The sequence below is a fragment of the Musca autumnalis genome, unplaced genomic scaffold (genome assembly GCF_047663935.1).
Source record: "Musca autumnalis isolate F117 unplaced genomic scaffold, ASM4766393v1 scaffold_2, whole genome shotgun sequence".
NCBI lineage: Eukaryota > Metazoa > Arthropoda > Insecta > Diptera > Muscidae > Musca > Musca autumnalis.
The window spans coordinates 7,739,542-7,759,110 of NW_027411755.1; the positions used below are offsets into that span (position 1 = coordinate 7,739,542).

The 19,569-nt window shown below is 35.9% G+C and overlaps 1 protein-coding gene across 2 annotated transcripts in view; it reads right to left on the reverse strand.

Moving 5' to 3' along the window:
* numb (NUMB endocytic adaptor protein) overlaps nt 1-19,569 on the reverse strand; it is a 113,059-nt gene that overhangs the window by 50,685 nt on the left and 42,805 nt on the right. The window contains exon 2 of one of the 2 annotated variants that reach the window (XM_073966795.1): nt 18,685-18,708. The gene's annotated coding sequence lies outside the window, so the exon portion shown is untranslated. Of the gene's footprint in view, nt 1-6,977; nt 7,767-18,684; nt 18,709-19,569 lie in introns of those variants that run through there. The other variant, XM_073966794.1, reaches the window with a different exon arrangement.

Sequence of the window (19,569 nt, forward strand, 5' to 3'; positions counted from 1 at the left end):
CAAAAAAATGTTGTTACTTTACCGACGTAATACACAGAGAACCCCATTCTGTGTTAATGAGAACTTTGACTTGAAATTGCAAGGTTTCCAAGTAAATAAATAAACCTGAAGTAAACGGGGTGTGAGGTAAGCGTCATAAGCTTACTACTACCGCTTCTGTTGTTTGTTTTTTTCAGCATGTTCAATAGCAACAAATACGCTTGTAATTAACTTTAAGCCTTTAAAAACACAGGCACACACAAATCGCAACATTCAATGAGTATCGGCAAACAAAGCAAAGAATAGCTATTTGAAAAGTCTACGGGTAGATAATGTAGAGAATATGAAATGGGACAAAAAAATTCGAGGTATAAAGAGCCACCTTACAAAGTATTCTATATTTGGTCCTTCGAGTCTTAGCTCAAGAATAAATTTGTTTGAAATATGAGAATTATGTTCACAAAAATATATTTGGTCCTTCGACCTACCTTTGATAATGCCTTGCAAAGAATTTTATATTTGATCCGTAGAGTCTTAGCTCATGAATAAATTTGTTTTAAATATGAACATTTTGTTCACAAAAATATATTTGGTCCTTCGATCTACCTTCGCCAATATATTTAATTTCATTGGAATATACTTTTTGATCCCTCGTCTTTACGTACAGGTTAATGAACCAACTGCAACAGGTTAATATAATTCGGTCCTTCGAGCAGATAATAATGCTTCGAAACTCAGTATAGAAAACGTGGCATAGAATACCTGCAGTCAAATATATGATGTACATATTGTCTACAAACATCGAATTGACAAATTCGCAAAGGTTGATTATTCTAAGAAATATTTGGTCATTCGAACTCATCTTAATATTTATTGTATATCCAGCAAATTGTGATAACTTCCCGTCTTCATAGAAAATATTAGTCCTTCGATCATTTAATTTTGTCGCAACTGAAAAAGGCAAAATTTAACAAAAGAACATTTGGTCCTTCGAGCACACTTCATGCTTCCACTCGCTGTATTGAACGAATATTTTAAACCTCCTAGCTAAAAAAAGCAATTTCAAAATTTGTTTATAAACAACAATATTTCAAAACATTTTGCAAAACTCCAACCACAACAAACACACCTACTTAAATTAATTCCGAATTCTTTAGCGATAAAACTGAAAATGCAAATCAATGTGTGTCTGTGAATGCTAGAGAGAATAGCGGCAGCTACATAAATGGCTTGTAAATGACATGAATACCTTAAGTTTTGTTTCGTATTTTTTTTTTCTTATGCATTTAATTAAACTAAATACATAAAATGGCCAAAGAGTTATCCACAATCAAAACACATTGTGTTAAACCCCCCAAAAAAGGGCCTAAGCCGCCGTCATTCAATTCTCCACAATTCACACAAGGTGACTCAAGAGAGTGACCCAAAAAGCATAAGCAGCCGAAGGTAAAATTCTTTTCTTTTGTGGATTAAGACGAAGAACGAGGGAACGAAACGCAACAAAGCTAAGAAAAGTTTTATTCAAAATAGCTTTCATTTTCAGTTGGTCTTTTTCGGTGTTTTACATTGGGGAATTTTCTATTTCTTCTGCTTTTTCTTTGAATGCTACTTCTGTTGGGGGGCTATTGGAATTCCGTTCAAATGAAAGCATGACAAAAAACTTCAACTTCATCTCATTTTCCAGTATTTAAATGCAGTTGTTGTTGTTGATTTTTCTGTTACTGTTTCTCAGATTAAAAGAGCAAATAACAAACAAAGGTGATGTGGTTTGATGCTGACGTTGTTGTTGTTATCGCTATATTCGTTAGGTGTTAATCAAAGAAATATGAGGGTAGAATGAAAAGCTGGGGGAGATGTTAGTCAAATCAATGTGGGTTTGATTGGTGAATAAGGTTTAAGGTTTAATTTATTGAGCCTTTTTGGAAACGTTACAATTTTACAGAGCGCCAATAGAAAAAGTAATACTTAAGATTATAACGTGTTATCAAAATTTACAATAAGTGTGGATATGTATACAGCATGAGTGGTGAATAACAGGTCACAGGTTTTCATATGAAGACATTTCTAAATTAAATCTACAAGTACACGAAGATTTTCATATAGAAAGGCAAGTTGATTATAGTTAAACAAATATTTGGTCCTTCGAACACATTTAAAAATGAAAAGATCCCATCAATGTTGATGTTAAATTCCATATTCGATTTTTTTTCTTCGATCATACCATAAAGTCTAACTAATTTCCCAAAATGAAGTAGAATTACAAAGTATTTGACACATTGGAACATAAATGGTCCTTCGATCTCGAGACACGAACTTTCTAAGTCCAATAGATTTAGTTAAAGATTTATTTGGTCCTTCGATTACATACTTAGTTTTAAAAGTACCAACAATGTTGGTGTTAAATATCATATTCAATTATTTCATACATTGCAAAATTAACGAGATTGAGTAAAGTTAAGAAAGTTACAGTACTTTGAACCCATTTTAGCATATTTGGTCCTTAGATCTCTTTTTCAATGCTTTCATGTTGGGCTACCTGTAGGTTTTCCATTTTTATATCAAGAAGTGAATTGCATAACAGAATATTTGGTCCTTCGGCAACATTCTAATGCTTTAAACATAACAAATATTTATGTCAAATTCAATTCGGGATTTATTTGGTATTAGATTATATTACAAAGGCTTCCTTTATGTACTAGATTTAGTTAAAATTGAGAAAGTATTTACCCTTGGGGATATTCATGGGAAATTTATGTATGCGAAAATGTTTGATCCCTCGATCACAAATACTTGCAAAGTTCCTATTGAACCTATACAACTATTATGTAGTACAAAAAACATAATTTGGTCCTTCGATTTTATTTCATTGCTTCATAGGATATTGATATTCAAAGCTTTAAAAATACCGAACATGTTCATGAAAGGTGTCGGGGTTTATTTTGTCCTTCGATTGTACATCATAGGCTCCAAATACACTAGATTTATAAATTTAATTCATTTAAATGTTTTCTATCAACCAGAAACTGTTTTCAAAGGTTAACCATAACTCGATGAAGTCATTCAAAGGCCTTTTGGGTCTTCTAAAGCTCTTCAAAATCTCATGAGACTTTCCGTTGGACTTCAACACGACAGATCACCATATTAGAACGACTTTTATTTCCTTGAAATGCAGTCGAAGGACCAAATATAAGATAAAGTATTAATTCAAAAATTTCCCTTTCCAAAGGTCAAATATAACTTGAAAAAGTTCTTCAAATACCTTCAGGATCTTCTAAACCTCCTCTATACCACCATTTCAGAACACATTTATTTCCTTGAAATTCAGTCGAAGGACCAAATATATGAGAACGTAGTATTTAAAAATGTTTTGAACAAGAGATTATCACGCAGAAACCCTTTCCAAAGGTCAACTATAACTTGAAGAAATCATTCGAAGACCTTTAAGGTCTTCTAAACCCCCTTAAAGATACATTAGACCACTCCGCGGAACTTCAATAAAACATATCACTATTTCAGAAAGTTCCTAAGGGGACATAAGTATAGAGAATACTTAAGAAAACCACCTTCTTCTTTGAGATCAAAGACAGCTCAGTGGTCGCTAGTAAAACAAAAGTCATTCTATGAGGTAAAGAAATTGATTCCAAATGGTATTTATTGGGTTTTAAAATCTAGTCGAAGGACCAAATATTCCGGAATGGATAGTATAGTGGATAGTGGCTTTAAAAATAGTCGATGGATAAAAACTACGAGAGTGAATTTATTAAAATTGTGGGCCGACAGCAAAATTAGAAGAATGTTTTTTTTGGGAATAATAAGAGGCAATACGCTTTATGAGGCACTTCTATGAAGAAGATTACACTTCATAGTATCCTTAATGAGTCAAAAGAACCTTCGAATATCATTAAGAAGACCGAATACCTTCTTTGAGGCAGAAGGAACTGACTCAAATGGTGTCTATAGACTTTTGAAATGTAGTCGAAGGACCAAATGTACCATTACGATTTATTTAAAACATTTTGGCAGATGCGAAATTGAAACCAAATTCATTTGCGGATATAAGAGGTAAGAATCTTCAATGGGACTTTATGAGCCACTTCTATGAAGAAAATTACACTTCAAAATATCCTGAATGAGTCTAAAACCCTTCGAAGATCATTAATAAGACCAAAGACCTTCTATGAGACAAAAGGAATTGACTTAAAATGGCTTTAACAGGCTTCTGAATTGAAGTCGAAGGACCAAATGTACCACAGTGAATTATTAAAAGAAAAGGTGAACAAATTAAAAATTACAAATTTTACAGAGAACTTTACGAAGTTTTCTTCCAGACATACGCCTTTCCGCAACTCTCTCAACAGACGAAAGTCGTTCGATAGTTCTTCTATTGGACAAGAATGGTGTCAATTAGGAAACAATTTTTGCAATAGCTGTGTTCCTTTACTTACCTGAGGTTACCATTTTAACCATTTGTTACCATTTTTAACCTGCAAAGCGTTCCTTAACCCGAAAAGTGGCAAAACTGGAAGCAATTTTTAAGAGAGTGAGAGGGGAGAGAGAGCGAAAATGGATTTCTCTTCTACCACAGGCTACCAGCAAAATTTCTGCAGGTAGAAAATGGCAGAACTGATTTTTCGACTTTTGTTTGACGATTATTTCACAAAATGGACGAAAAACCGAAGAAAAAGTCGAACACTGACAACACTAAATTTAAAACTGTGAAATAAAAGACGAAAATTGATTTTTTTATGTTTTTTTTCTGACATTGCTGCCGGATCTACCATTTTTCCGTTCCTTTACTTTTCTGGTAAAAATGTTCATGAGAGAGCATTTTTGAACAATTTTGACACTTTTCTCTTTTACCACTCTTACCATTAAAAAGGTAAAGGAACAAAGCTAATATCTTTCAGCGGTTCTGTAAATATTTCAAAGATCTTTAATAATACATAATTGCTTTCAAAACGCATAGAATATCTTCATAATGACATTCTACTATACGGAATTTCTTTTAGGGGTATACTGTGAGAAGAATGATTTTGGTAGGTCTACTGTGAGAAGAATGACTTTTGGTAGGTCTTCTCTGTGAGACAAAAAACCTTTTCGAGGTCTTGCATAGGGTGGATAACATTCTAGCATGATCTGTAATGAGATGGAACACCCTTCAAAAGACTTCTGAGTCACAATACAATGCAAGAACTCTTCTACAACATAAAAGATCCTTCAACAAGTCTTGGATGAGACGGAAACACTTTAAAATGGAATGTATGAGGTGGAAGACTTTTTCCAAAATCACCTGTGAGCCTGAATACCTTTAAAGCTCATTTGTAAGACCGAAGACTTCACAATAGAACTTCAGAAGGAATCTATGAAACACAAGACAGTTGAAATGTCTTCTATGAGAAACAATTACTGTGCGTAAGTCATACGACTTTCCAAAAAATGTTCTATAAGATCTCAAGACATTTTAAAGGTTTTATTTAATAAGAATACACGTCTGGAAACATCTTCTATGACCCTTCAAAGTGATCTTCTATCAGACAGAAAAATTATTCAAATTATTTCTTTGCGACAAAGAACCTTTCAGATCGCCCACTATGAGTTGAAGTAACTTCCAAATGTCTAACATATTCCAAAGATCTATTATGAGATTTAGGGTATCTTCAAAGGTCTCTTATGAGACAAATAACATTTCAAAGTGTATTCTTTTAGACGGAAGACCCTTTTAAATTTCTTTCATGAGTCGGAAGACCTTTGAGTACCTGTTCTATTAGGCCATTCAGTAGCAGTATTTTGCATTTTCCATTCCGCATGATGTGTCCCAGATGTGACACTTATCTGTATTTAATACTTCTCATTAGTTCTCTATTCGTATTCATTTTCCTCAGAATCTCCTTACATCTCATACAGTCTGTCCAACGCATTTTTAGTACTTTTCGGTATATCCATACCTCAAAGGATTCGAGCTTTTCTGGTCGCTTGTCTGTCCAAGTTTCTGCAGCATATGAAAGACCTCTTGTAGCCTTTGATAAACCTGTATTTTGTTTGGATACCACTATCGTGGCACTTTATAGAAGGGGTCTCTAACCATATATATTCGGTACTTTTTTCATTGGATATATCCCATTGGTCGTTTATAAGGACTCCTAGATATTTAAAGCTCAAAATATGTTTTGTCTGACACAAAATCTCTTAAAAGAAGTGCTGCGATCAAAATAACACTTTTCAATAAATATTTTCTAAGATGGAACACTTTATGAATGGTACCCTACAAAATGGAAGAATTTTTATATGGTACCTTAAGAGACAGAAGGCACATCCCAATGCCTCCTAGTTATAGAAGCCTCTATCAAAACGACTTCTATTGTCAGAATACATGTCCAAATGTGTTTTTCAGACAGATTAGCCTTTCAAATGATCTCGGCAAAGATCCCAGATCTATGCTGACTCCCCTCGTTTTCTGATATTTAGTATATCAACTTTTAAATGTGTCCAGCAGTGATGTTGCCTCTCAGAGCAGTGGATGGCTGGGTCTAAAGAAATTCCAATGAATTCGAAAACTTGTTTTCTTTTTTTTCTGTTTCGTTTCTGTTGTTTTTTTGTGAACAGAAATATTTTTAAACTCGACTTTATTTAGCATCGTTGCAAGAGAGGCAAAGAGGTAAGGTAACCAACCAATAACGAAGTAGTAATAAAAAGTCATTATTGTTGATGTTGTTGTTGTTGGTGGTGCTATTGGTTTTTTTCAACTACAATTTGACTGCAGGCAATTGACTATTATTAGATTTTGTTGTTGTAGAAATGAGAGTTGTTGTTAAAATACAAATGAAACTGAAAGATAAACGAACTTCAGTGGAAAACCCTACGAACGAAGTGTTTTGGGATTTCAGCTTGAATTATTTATTCCAAATAGGTATTGAATTTTGTATGATGTGTGTATTTATTCGATCATTCATTGGCATGTTCTGGGCTTATTTTATTCATTTTGAAGTTATTTAATTTACCATATATTATCCAAAATCTGGAGGTTATCCGGTAGATTGTAATGCTGCCTTGTAAATAATTTAATTAGATGGGGTTTTGTAATTCGATTTCCGTCTCGTAATCCAAGTTTTGTGTTTAGGTTTGGCACGATTTGTTGTTCTCTCAGTTTTGTAATGATAATATTCATTAACTTGTTTCGTTATTTTTGGCTAGATCACTTCACTTTTTGTTATTGTTGTTTCTGCTAATTAGGTGTGTTATTTCTATTGATGAACTAATCCCAGATTGTAAAGAGTTTTACACTTTAAACCGTAACCGTTTCGGTTTTATTTTTTCAATTATAGTTTTATATATGATTTTGTTGCTATTGATTTACGCGTCGTTTTCTTCGGCGTTACGTTTTTCAATCGATTTCGTTAGTCAAACCGCCTAACAAATACAACCTAATTTATTAGTCTTATTGTGAATTAAGTTTACGAAGAGAACGAACAAATGAAATTGGAAAAAAACTACACAAACGCGATACCCTAACTAAGCGGTTAACACGGCGACGACGGTGGTTTGGTTTGCGAGTAGAAAACCCTCTCGGTTTTGAACGAGCTCTATGCTATAACGTTCCGTACGTTTCAGCGGTTGAAATAACTCTACTGTACTGCTGGCGGAATAGACGTTAGCCCAACGAAACAGACCAGCCAGGGCTGGTTTACAAACAAAACATGCAGTGGCAGCACAATTCAACCCATACATCTGTGCGAACGACCGAGCGAGCAGACACAGCAGCTGTTGAGGTTTAAAGGAAAAACAACAACAACGATGACGACGATAATAACAAAGGCAATAATATCGAGAAGATACTTAGATAAACGCACACAGATACTTGGCGCAACACAACTCTATCGCACAGAGGCTTAAGATAAAAGATACTCTTACCACCACTAATGCAGTTACCTTTCTTCGCTCTCTGTCGTTTTTGTTTGGCAAAAAATATCCAAAGAGAAGAAGTTTTATAAAAATTTGAGAGGCTCTCTTTTAAATTAAGATATCGGAAAGATTACTTGCTTACTAAGTAACAGGGATGGAAATTAAAAAGTACTTTTTTCCCAAAATGGTATTGTTACAATTAGGTACTTCTAAGAATCTCTCGAAAGGCTTCATTTAAATTGTCAAATTCATTGAATATCTGTCAAAAAATGTAAACAAAACACTTGTTTTAGCACTCCACCTGGGGATAAGTAAATCTACTTTCGATTAATCGATTAGACAAGTTTTTTTAATGTATTTAAAATCGAAGTCGACTTTCGGTCAAAGGTCTGATTACCGCTCAGGCTGTCATCAAAACGTGATCCTGGATCTCCAACCTCTATATATGTATGTATTTTGTTGTTGCCAATTTAGCTCTTTCGAAAATTCTTCTCATTTCGAAATAATTTTGTATCTACTGATTTCTTTAATTTTATAATGACATCCTGCCCTCTTTTTGTATAGGGCATATTATTTATTGTTGGAGTACCAGTAAGCCTTTTCCTGCAATCAGCGAAAATTGTTTCCACTGTAAGGTGGATTGAATTATTGGAATATTTCCAAATGTGTCCCAATCATAATTAATTGATTCTATTGCCATGTCAAGATGTAAAGAGGACGTGCCATTTAAAAAACGCGAGGTATTCTTAAGTACTTCTTGTTTTTCCTCAAACTCGAATGTGTCTTCATATTGAAGTACATTAAGCAGAGGTATAATATTTTTTATACTCTCTTTTATAGTTTCGGAATCATTTTCTTTACATGTGAAGACAGCTGTAATTTTTTCAAAAGAAAATCCTCGTACTGAAAGCTACAAGTCTCTACTTCATAAAACACATAAGTTTGCTTAGTGGGTTTTCTATTAAAAACAACTGGTGCACCATTTACCACCAAAGAAGAAGTAACATATTGTCTGGCGAGGCTCCAGAATCCGTGGATGATATCAAATCCCCACCGCAATATATGTATATCCAGGTACAACCTCAATTTCATACATATTTCCAAAAAATTTTGAGTGTTGTAAAAGTCATTCATGCCTACCATGAGCGTCAAATATTACTTTTATAACTTATTCTAGTTCCAAATCGAGTTGTGTAGTTCCTCAACGAACTAGTTCCAAGTAACTTTTACGGACAAGGAACTATTGGAACTATATCCGGCTTCCTTTAGTTCATATAGTTCCAGTCGTGCATATAATTCCTTTCATTTGTATAGTTGATTTTCTTCCTTTAATTTCACACTCACTTCGATCTTTCTCGTTCGGTTCGTTTATCATTCAAATCACATCCTCGTTACATCACTGCAATTTATTTATTTGTATGTAAATTAATCCACCATAAGATAAAAACAAAAAGAAAGGGAAAAACGAACGAAGGAAACAAAAAGAACGACGGAAGGGAACGATTCATTGAACTATATCGGTCTCAGAACTATTTGGAAGGAAGGAAACAGAAGGAACGATAAAAGAGAAAGATTCATAGAACTATATCGCTCTCAGAACTATTTGGAACTATGGAACTAAATTAAGGAACTAGTTCATTTTGGGAAAAGGAACTAGAAAGATCGATCCGCTCCAGAAACTAGATTGCCCAACTCTAGTTCCAAACTGAGATGCCGCCCTTTAATCTCCAAGGGTCGGAAACGTGGCAAGTTTCTGAGTTTGGGCATGAGAAGGACTGAAGCATAATTGATAGTCTGTTTTAATCTGGCGACATTAAGGCCATAAGCGATTATATGATCACCACTTTCTTTCAGCTTTGACACATCATCAAGCAGAAACTTTTGGGGTCCTTACATTTCGTTGGACTTTAATAAGATAGTTCACCATTTCAGAAAGCCGCTAATGCTTGATAGGAATAGAGGAGACTCAAATTGAAATTTATTTCCTTGAAATAGTGGAAAGATATTATTTAAAAATGTTTTAAAAGATTAATTCTATCACGCAGAAAACCTTTACAATGGTAAACTCTAAGCTGAAGAAATCTTTCAAAGGCCTTTTGGATCACATCATATACACATTCCCTGGGACTTCAGTAAGGCAGATCAACATTTCTGAACGTTCTTAAAGAGACATAAGAATAGAAAAGAGTTAAATTGACATTTATATCCTTGAAATGCATTCGAAGGACCAAATAGTTTGGGATGTATTATTTAAAACCTTTTAACAGAGAGCAAAGTTATGAAATAGATATTTTGTGAGACATTCCATAATACATAGAGATCTTTCTTAAGGTCTTCTATAAGATATAAGACCTTTTCTAAGACGGCCCATGACACATAATACATTGGTATTTTCCCCATTATATAGAAAACGCTTCAAAAGCATCAAAAGACCTGGCAAAAAGTCTTATTTTGGATAGGAGGTATTTTAAAAGCTCCTAAGGGGCAATATGATTTTAACAAGGTCCAATAAACTTTCAAAGCTATTTTATGAGATAGAAAACTCTTCAAAAACATTTCTAGTGGAAGAAGACACTTTCGTGGTATTTTACGAGGCCTTTTAAAAAATTAATTTTATGAGGAAAAATGTATTTTATGGGGAGAAGACACTTCAGAATTTCTTCTATGAGATCGAGATCCTTGCTATGGTAATTAATAACAATATATAATGACCTAAGTCCTTCTATGAGACAAAATTGGCTACAAATGGCATTTATTGGTTTTCGAAATCAAGTCGAAGGACCAAATATACGAGGATATAGTGTTGGGCTAACAGCGAATTTGAAAAACCTTGAAACTTCGAGAGTCATGCCATTTTACTCCATTTTGCCTATATTTTCAAACGTATATAGTCCGGTTCAAGTGTAATTTTGGCTGTCGGACAGCGTAATCAGCTTAAATTTGGCGATAGTAATCAAATGGTGAGTGAGTTAAAATTCCTCATCCACTGTCGTCTAAATAGTTTTCCAAAAAGTGGCCGAGCGTTGTCGTGATGGAAGGTTAAATTCTCGTTTTTGATCAAATATTTTGGACGTTTTCCTCGATTGATCTCTTCGAACGGATTAATTATATTCAGTACAGATCCCCTATGACGCCCGATTCGATTTAACAGCTCATAACACAAAATGCCCATGTGGTCCCACCAAACGCAGAGCATTACCTTGGTGCCATGAATATTCGGTTTCGACGTTGATTTGTCTGGTTGGCCGAGCTTAACATACGACTTTTTGAGTTTGGGATTATCATAATGTATCCATTCTTCATCAACAGTAATAATACGATGCTAAATTGTTGAAGCAGCATTTGGGACAAGCAAAGATGTCATTCAGCGTATCACTGCTTCAAGCCATATGGGTTCTTATTTCCCAGCTTTTGAATTAATCCCAATGCCTTTAAACGTTCGGAAATTGCTTGTTAAGTGACTCCTAGTAATAATGCGATTTCTTCTGGTGTTTTACAACAATCTTCGTGGAGGAATTCTTCTAATTCCTTATCTTCAAACTCTTTTAGCTGACCAGTAGTTTTGAGTTACCGGTAAAAGTGTGTAAAATTAAAATGCTTATTAATTAATTCTCTTTCAAGTTGACCTTCGCCTTAATTAGGCGAAAATAAAAAAATGCTTTTAGTTTCCAAAATTAACGAGATTTTTCGTCAAGACAGCAACCAAAATGTATGTAGTTAGACTTTATCAAGACTGCTGTCATCTTTAATTACAAAAAAACTTCTGATCATGTGATTAAAGCACATGATCATCATCGCAATAATTTTAGACTATATTTGCATTTAAAATATGTTAAAATAAGTACAAAAACATCAAGAAAATGCAATATTAGCAGCCCATTAAATAAAATCTTTCGAGATTTCGCTCACCACTGTTGTATATCCTTAAACCTAAGCTAACATTTTGAAGCAAGCGCTTCGTGAACAATAACACTGTACGACAGGAAAATTATTAACCATATTCTGCCACCGCAGCGTGATAGAATACAAAAAATAAGAATATACGCGTACCGGCGTTTTTCCCTATCACTTCAACTTTCTCGGTTATGGTCCCCCAATGACCTTAGGCCTTGATGTCAAAAGGGGTCATTTTGTCAGGTACATATCTTCTAAACCGCTAAGAATTTGGGTTTACTGTTAGAGGAAAAGTTGTAGCTCTCGTCTTAAGGAATAATAATTGTGAACACATAAAATCCATTCAACCTCACCTTCAAGGCCAAAATCGTCAAAGTAAAATTTCCCTTTTGATTTTTTCTCGGATTGTAGTCTACAGATATCAAACCGATTAAAATTGAAGCAAACAACCAACTAGAAAAATGTACCTTAGGTCTTAGTAAACAACTTGATCCCTTTTGGCCTCATGTCATTGGGGACCCATAACCGCGAAAGTTGAAGTGACGCGGGGACACCTATCTTCTTATTTTTGGTCTTCTATCAGTCTGCGGTGTCAGAATGTGGTTAATAAACAATGACTCAAAAAATTGCACACATTGTAATCAAGTATCAAATTATAATGCTGCATAGTTTCCGGCTGCTCACTGTGGGCTTAGAAGGTCTACGAAATAAAAATTACTCCTGGGTATTTTCATGGCATTTTCCATTATCCGATAATCTCTAAATGTTTTTAAAGATCATCATGGTATAATAAAAAGCTAAAACAGAACTGCTTGATAATTACATTTTTTTTTAAGTTTGACCATTCGAGGTACTTTTTCCGGCACTGACAAATGCATTTTGTCATCTCTGACTACCAACAAGATTCAACCAAAAATGTGTAGGAACACTGACTGGCTCTCTTGAATTAATTGATTTTATTAAACAACAATTATTTAATTAAAATAAAAAATACAAATTAAATAACGAATAAAAATATCTAAAATGGCAAAAACATTGGTAATCAATCCATTGTCAATACTAACTCTCTGCTAAAATTAGAATAACCCTAAATTACTAAAGCTGTTTATTGCACACCCTCGACCCTCTCCCTAATTAGCAAATGCAGTACGTGTGCTCTTCTCCAGGTAGGTAGGTATTTTTTTGCCTTTGCGCATTGTTTTATTTGCTTGCATCTTGCAGGTAAAAATCAGATGTCAACATCTGCATGTCAAATGTGTTTCAGCCTATTCTTAGTATTCTTATTAAATTACTAGCGCAATAGTAAATCTTTTTTCCTATACTAAATAAAAACAAAGTCATATGGTCGGTCGCAAGTATTTTTTGTTTTTTTTGTTCCGCAGATAAGATATAAGCGTACGATAAGATTTTTTCTTTAGTAGCTAGGTATTTAACTAAGAGTTAGAAATAACACTCAATTAGATAAATTTCAGTTAAGAGAGTGTTAAAGATAATCACCCTAATGATTATCTTTAACATACTCTTACTAATTATTATATGATGGGAAGGTATGCCAATGTTGCACAGGTAGTTTTTTTTGTATTTTGTGGGATGCTCGAAAAAATTAATTAAAATAAAACCCATCAGTAAATTTTGCAATGCTTGTCAGTTCGTTTTGTAAACATTGCTATCCATAAAAAGAGGGTAATTCCCATTGGGGGAATTATTACTCTTAATTAATACTCTTAATAATCCAAACTTAAGCAAAAAATAAAAATTCTAAGAAACTAAGAAAAAACAAAGCCAGAAAATACCAAAGTAAGAATTAAAGTGTCAAATTATGCAGGGTGACGGTAATCAAATTAATGGCAATTATTCAATGTAGAGATACATGGGATGAAGGTAATCGATTTGATTAGATGACTAGTACACAGTCTCTTAGGGCCGATGGTTATAAATGTCTACAATCAGGAAACCGTGAAGTCAAGTTATTACGAGAACGATAATTATTCATGATTGCATAATAGTTATGTACACACCAGTGAATAAGGTCTACTTCCAGAAGTCATCTGCAGATGGTAACTGGAATGTGAATGCAGAATATCTAGGACAATTCAATTCCTCGGTATATGTTCCCAAGCCCGGTTGGGAAAGGAGGAGAGGTTTTGTCGTGAGTCAAGGAGGTGGACACCTTTGGGACGAACGACATATATTAACACTTTTAAGATCAATATGATGTGATGGAGTTGTCGGTTGCAGTCTGGCCACTCTTCCGAGGAGCTGGTACCCAAAAGCCAGGAGCTGATAGGCAGACCCGAGAAGGACGGACTGGGGCAGGTTCACTGATCTGACGACAACTGACACTCACCGGAAGGATAGTAACAGTTGCTGAGCTTAACAGTAAAGTGTCCAACCTAACAGAAACCCTTCTTCGCTACTATAAGGATGTCTGTCCATTAACTTATCCTGGGAAGAAATCCCAACCGGTGTGGTGGAACAAGGATTTTGGCGAACTGCGGAAAAACACCAAAAAGCTGTATAACAGGGCCCATGCGACGAAACTTGACAGTGACTGGGAATCGTATAAAGCGAGTTTCAACAAATACAAGAGTGAAATCAAGCGCGCCAAAAATAATTCATGGGTTTGTTTCTGTGAGTCTGTAGAAGGAGTAAACGACGCTGCCAGATTCCGCAAGATACTCTCCAAGGACCCCAAATCCATTGGTAGTATCAAAAAATCGGACGGCACGTGGACAGACTCAGGTCTTGAGACTCTAAACCTTCTAGCTGAGACCCACTTCCCTGATTTCACTGACGCCTTCACATTGAATGTGACAACTTCCAAGTCCAAGAGTCAGTGGACATCGAACTCGATCGATCTGGAGATTAGGAGCTTTGCAGACACTGCCTCGCTGAGCAATTCGCAGCATGCTTACATGAAAGGTAAATCTGTGGAAACCGCTCTTCATGAGGTCGTGGGTTTTATTGAGAGAAATATGGAGAATTCAAACTTTACCTTGGCGGATTTCGTGGATATAGAAGGAGCTTTTAACAACGTAAAACTTGAGTCCATTCATCTCTCGCTTAGAGCGGTCAACACCCCGGAAACCCTGATATGCTGGATAAATAGGATGCTGGAGACCAGGACGATAAGGAAAACAGTAACTAGAGGTACCCCCCAGGGAGGTGTACTCTCACCACTGCTGTAGCTACTTGTGATAAACAATATTTTGGCGGAATTCGACAATCAGGGCATCAAGGTTGTCACATACGCGGATGATGTGGTTATACTGATTACTGGCAAATTCTTGTCCACAATATCGGAGCTTATGCAAAGAGCCTTATCAAAGCTGTCCCGTTGGGCCACAGCAAATAGCCTTGGTGTAAATCCAACGAAAACAGAACTGGTATTGTTCACCAGAAAGCGTAAGCTCGGCGACTTCGTGCCACCGACATTGGATGGAGTGCAATTACATCTATCTCCTGAGGCCAAATACCTAGGTACAATCCTGGATTCACAATTGAGATGGAAGAGGAACGGACGAAGAGAGGTATGATTGCACTTTATTCATGTAAGAATTCGATTGGGAAAAGTTGGGGATTAAATCCAGCTATTATACACTGGCTGTATAATACTGTTGTGAGACCCATCTTATCCTACGGATGCCTTGTCTGCTGACACGCGCTTCGACATAAATCGAACTCCGGCAACATAGACAAGGTGCAAAGGGCAGCCTCGATCCTGATAACTGGAGCTTTTAGAAGTACACCACAAGCAGCTCTAAATGCGTTGTTGAACCTCTTGCCCATGAGACTCAGCATCAAAGGTCAAGCAGCACGTAGTGGCCTAAGGCTACATGAATTGAATCGTTGGCGTGACAGCACCAATGGACATGCATGCATTCTTCGGGAGCTAGGACCAAACCTTAGCTTAAACCAACAGGGGAAAATCAGCGACTACTTATCACCAATCCAAAGATTTGAAGATTTTGAGGTCGTTATCCATAGTACAGATGACTGGATCCGTAGTAACCCTCCTTTGGACGGTCTGGCTTTCTACACAGACGGTTCCAAGATGGAAGAAGGTACCGGATCTGACGTCTACTGCGAAAAGCTTTGTCTCGAATACTCATATAGGTTGAACAGCGACTGTAGTGTTTTCCAAGCAGAAATCTTCGCGATCAAAATGGCTTCGTTGATAGTCAGCCGGCTCTTAAAGCCATCAAATTCTCCAACATCAAGTCTGAGGCCATTCTTGAGTATAGAACTGCTTTGGCGAACCTCACAAACGCTGTCCGACTCTGCGGGGTACCGGGACACTGTGACATTGTGAGAAACGAGAAGGCAGATGAACTGGCAAGACATGGATCCCAATCAACAAGTATAGCAATCACTGATTCAATCAAGCCACCCATATGTCACTTTTTCGGAGAGTGGAGACGTTTTTTGAAGAACGAGCCAAGGAACTATGGCATAATGAACCAAGGTGCAACGTGTCAAGGGCCATTTGGCCGACTCTATCAAGAAACAGAACAACTTCACTCTTAAATTTGAGCAAATCAGAAATCAGGGTATTGACGGGAGTCATTACCGGACATTGCAACATCCGAGCTTTTGTCGGCAAATGGCAGGTTCTGTGAATATGAGGAGGAAACGGAGACTATTGAGCATATTTTATGTCGTTGCCCGATGTTAACTCGAAAGCGATATAGATTAACAAGAGTATGCTTTCCTCCAAGCTTAACCTTCTACTCAAACATGGAACTAACAATCATAAACAACATCATCAAAAATTTGAATTGGCTGGGACGGCGCGACCCATAAGCGTAACTACCTCTCTGATAGTTTTCTACCATAACTAAATAAACCATCCTCCTTTCTTTATTACATTTTCATTTTTAATAATCCATTTATTATTACTTTCCCAACCCCACCCTCTTTTCTTTACTTTTCTCTTCTTTTGTCTTTTGTTTGTTGAGCATTGTGAGAAAGCCAAATCAACGATCGCCTATCTTCTTCCAATGTTTCCGGACGGAGGACTCAATCCCATAAAGTGATGTATGAGTACTTAAATGATTACAGAAAGCATAGCAAAGCTTAGCGATATTGGCCTGAGATCGAACGCGGCCCAGGAAATCCCGATGAGACCTCATACAAGAGTTTGATTAAACAAGACGGTCCCAAACTGCCTAAATATCTTTCGTTTAAAACCAAACTCATTACTTTCGAAGGATGCGCTCTTCTATTTGTCACGTAAGCCTTCCCTTTTTCACTTGCAAAAACTCCTCAACTATTCAGCCCAACTACAACGAGAAATTAATTAAAATTAATATTATAATGACTTTTGTCCGAACACGCAAAATTTTCAAATAAAAAAGTAAATGACAAAAAAATTGTCCATAATCGTCACTGAGCCACCTAATGATAACAGCATGAGCTTAGTTCTCTCAATAATTAAAGCCGTAGTAGATCCCCTCGAGATATTGGGAAACAAGCTTTACTTTGTCATAAGGGAACCAAAGTCAAGGTTCCGCCCGCCTGGCTCGAATATAGAAGACGATGAGGATGACATCGACAATGCCGAAAAGCTGCTTGACAATATGCCGGGAAATCCACATATTCGTCTAATGAAACTTATTTTTATGGTGCGGAGATCAATCTACAGCATTCTAGAGACGCTTCATATAACTTGCGGAGGATAAAGTCGTGTGCCTAATACAGGATTATTTGGATAACAGAGGTTACAAGACCATATACTTGAAGGATAACGTCAAGACTATATCACGTTTTAGTGTTACAAATACCATAAACGCTTTCTTATGTCTCCAGTTTAACACAGCGGACTTAACCATGGCAAGAGTGCAACTAATTAAAGTAAAGATGAACTGAGTCCGTTCGATTCTGCACTCATTTCTTAAAATTGCAATAACTATAATTTTGAAGCTTTTTATTCTGATAAAAGACAACAACAAAATCTTGCAATTCACCCCATAATTGTGCAATTGAATGAAAAAAGTGCAAATCCGTAAGGACGACGAAGAAAAGAATCACATTACAATTGATCTGTCTATACTTTTATTAGTCTATGGTGGAACTGGAAACCCTAAAGCAGTTATTGTCTCTTGCTGCATTGGCCACTCAAGAGAAGGTGCACCAAGCGAGGTCTTCAGCATTATGAGGGTCATTCAACTAAGCGACACTACCATTATTGGCTTCTACGTTAACGCAAGACATACCCTGTGGGGCAGCACTGAAATAAACGACAGAGATGAGACCAACGATTTAAGCTCAAAATATTGACATAGATGTAATTATGATGAGATATGATCTAAACTTCCTGGAAGCCATTCTACGTTATATGGAGAAACCATCTTAGCAGATTTCGATGATTTTTCATTTTAATCAACCGAACTGCCAAGTTCATTAAACCGAAGATGCTACGTTGCATCGTTGAATATATCTTCTTAGCCAGACATATAAGATAAGTCTGCCTTGTCCCTTCGAGGATGTTTAAATGTATCACAAATCTAACATCTTACTCAATACTACAATGATGAAGACAATACCAAGGACGCCAAATTAAAGGACGCCATCCAAAATGTCAATGTCATCGATTTTAAGTCGTAAAAGTAAAATAGTTAATTTTCCTGTCGGATGGAAAGAATGTCAGTAAGTGATTGAACAAAACAGTGGAATCTGAAATATAACTCTATATTATTACAAACAATAATTGAAACTAAAATATGCTTCCGTAATTTTGAAGTTACAAGTCTTAGTGAATGAATAAAAATCTGTAAAGTTAGAAAAAAAAGTATTATTTGTTTATTTTAGTTTGTCTTTTATCACCTGTAAATAAAATTAGTTATTGTTTGCCGCTTAAAACACTCGTTTCATTAAAATTGTATAGAAAATAATATTCAGAATTAAACTTACTTTTAATTTCTTTTAAATTTTCTCCTGTAAAGAAAGAAGAAATAACCCGATTAGTATTGAAAATACAATTAAGGCAACTCTGTTACTCTCTTAAATATTTTCATAGCTCCCTGCAGGTTCTCTTAACACAAAAAAACAAAGAGAACACAATTACCAACACTACTCTTAAATTTCAAATGTATACTCTTAGTTGGGTGGGAAAATATCAATTTGCCAATGTCATTTTGTGTCAAAAAGGTAGTCGTTGTGGCATGCATTTTAACATCTGTTTGTAACTGGTTGTTGTTGGTCTCCTCAGGCAGAAAATTAATAAATTCCCATAGTAAGTCATTAGGCGGAGGTAAACAAAGAAGAAATTCAAATGAAAATTATTTTTCAAATCTTGGTTGGCTGACGGGCTAAAAAAAAAAAACTACTACACAATTTATGACATTAGCCTTGACCGGATTTAGCGGGGAAAGAGTTTTTGCTTCCAAGGCACACTTTTAACAGTTTTGAAGGGCTTATTAAACATTGAGATTAGATTAAAATGACATTAGCAGAGAAAATGCGCTCAAGTGGACTGGTGGTTTTTGATAGGGGTAAGAAATGAAGGAAGGGTGGGTGGTCAAATGCAGTAGAAAACAAGTAAGAACAGACTATAGTCGGACGGGGCCGACCATGTGATACCCTATACCACTATCCCTGTGCACTAGCTTTCCGGGCTAGCTGTTATAAGATGTGCATTAGAAATTTTACCAATTTTCACACAAAAGTTTTGATCAATTTAACCCGCTAAATATTATCCGATCATACCGTTGACTTGCACGCTACTTCTTCATCTCAAACCAAAACTACGTTTAAAATTTCGCGCCGATCGGACTATTATTGCGACCTACAGAGCGG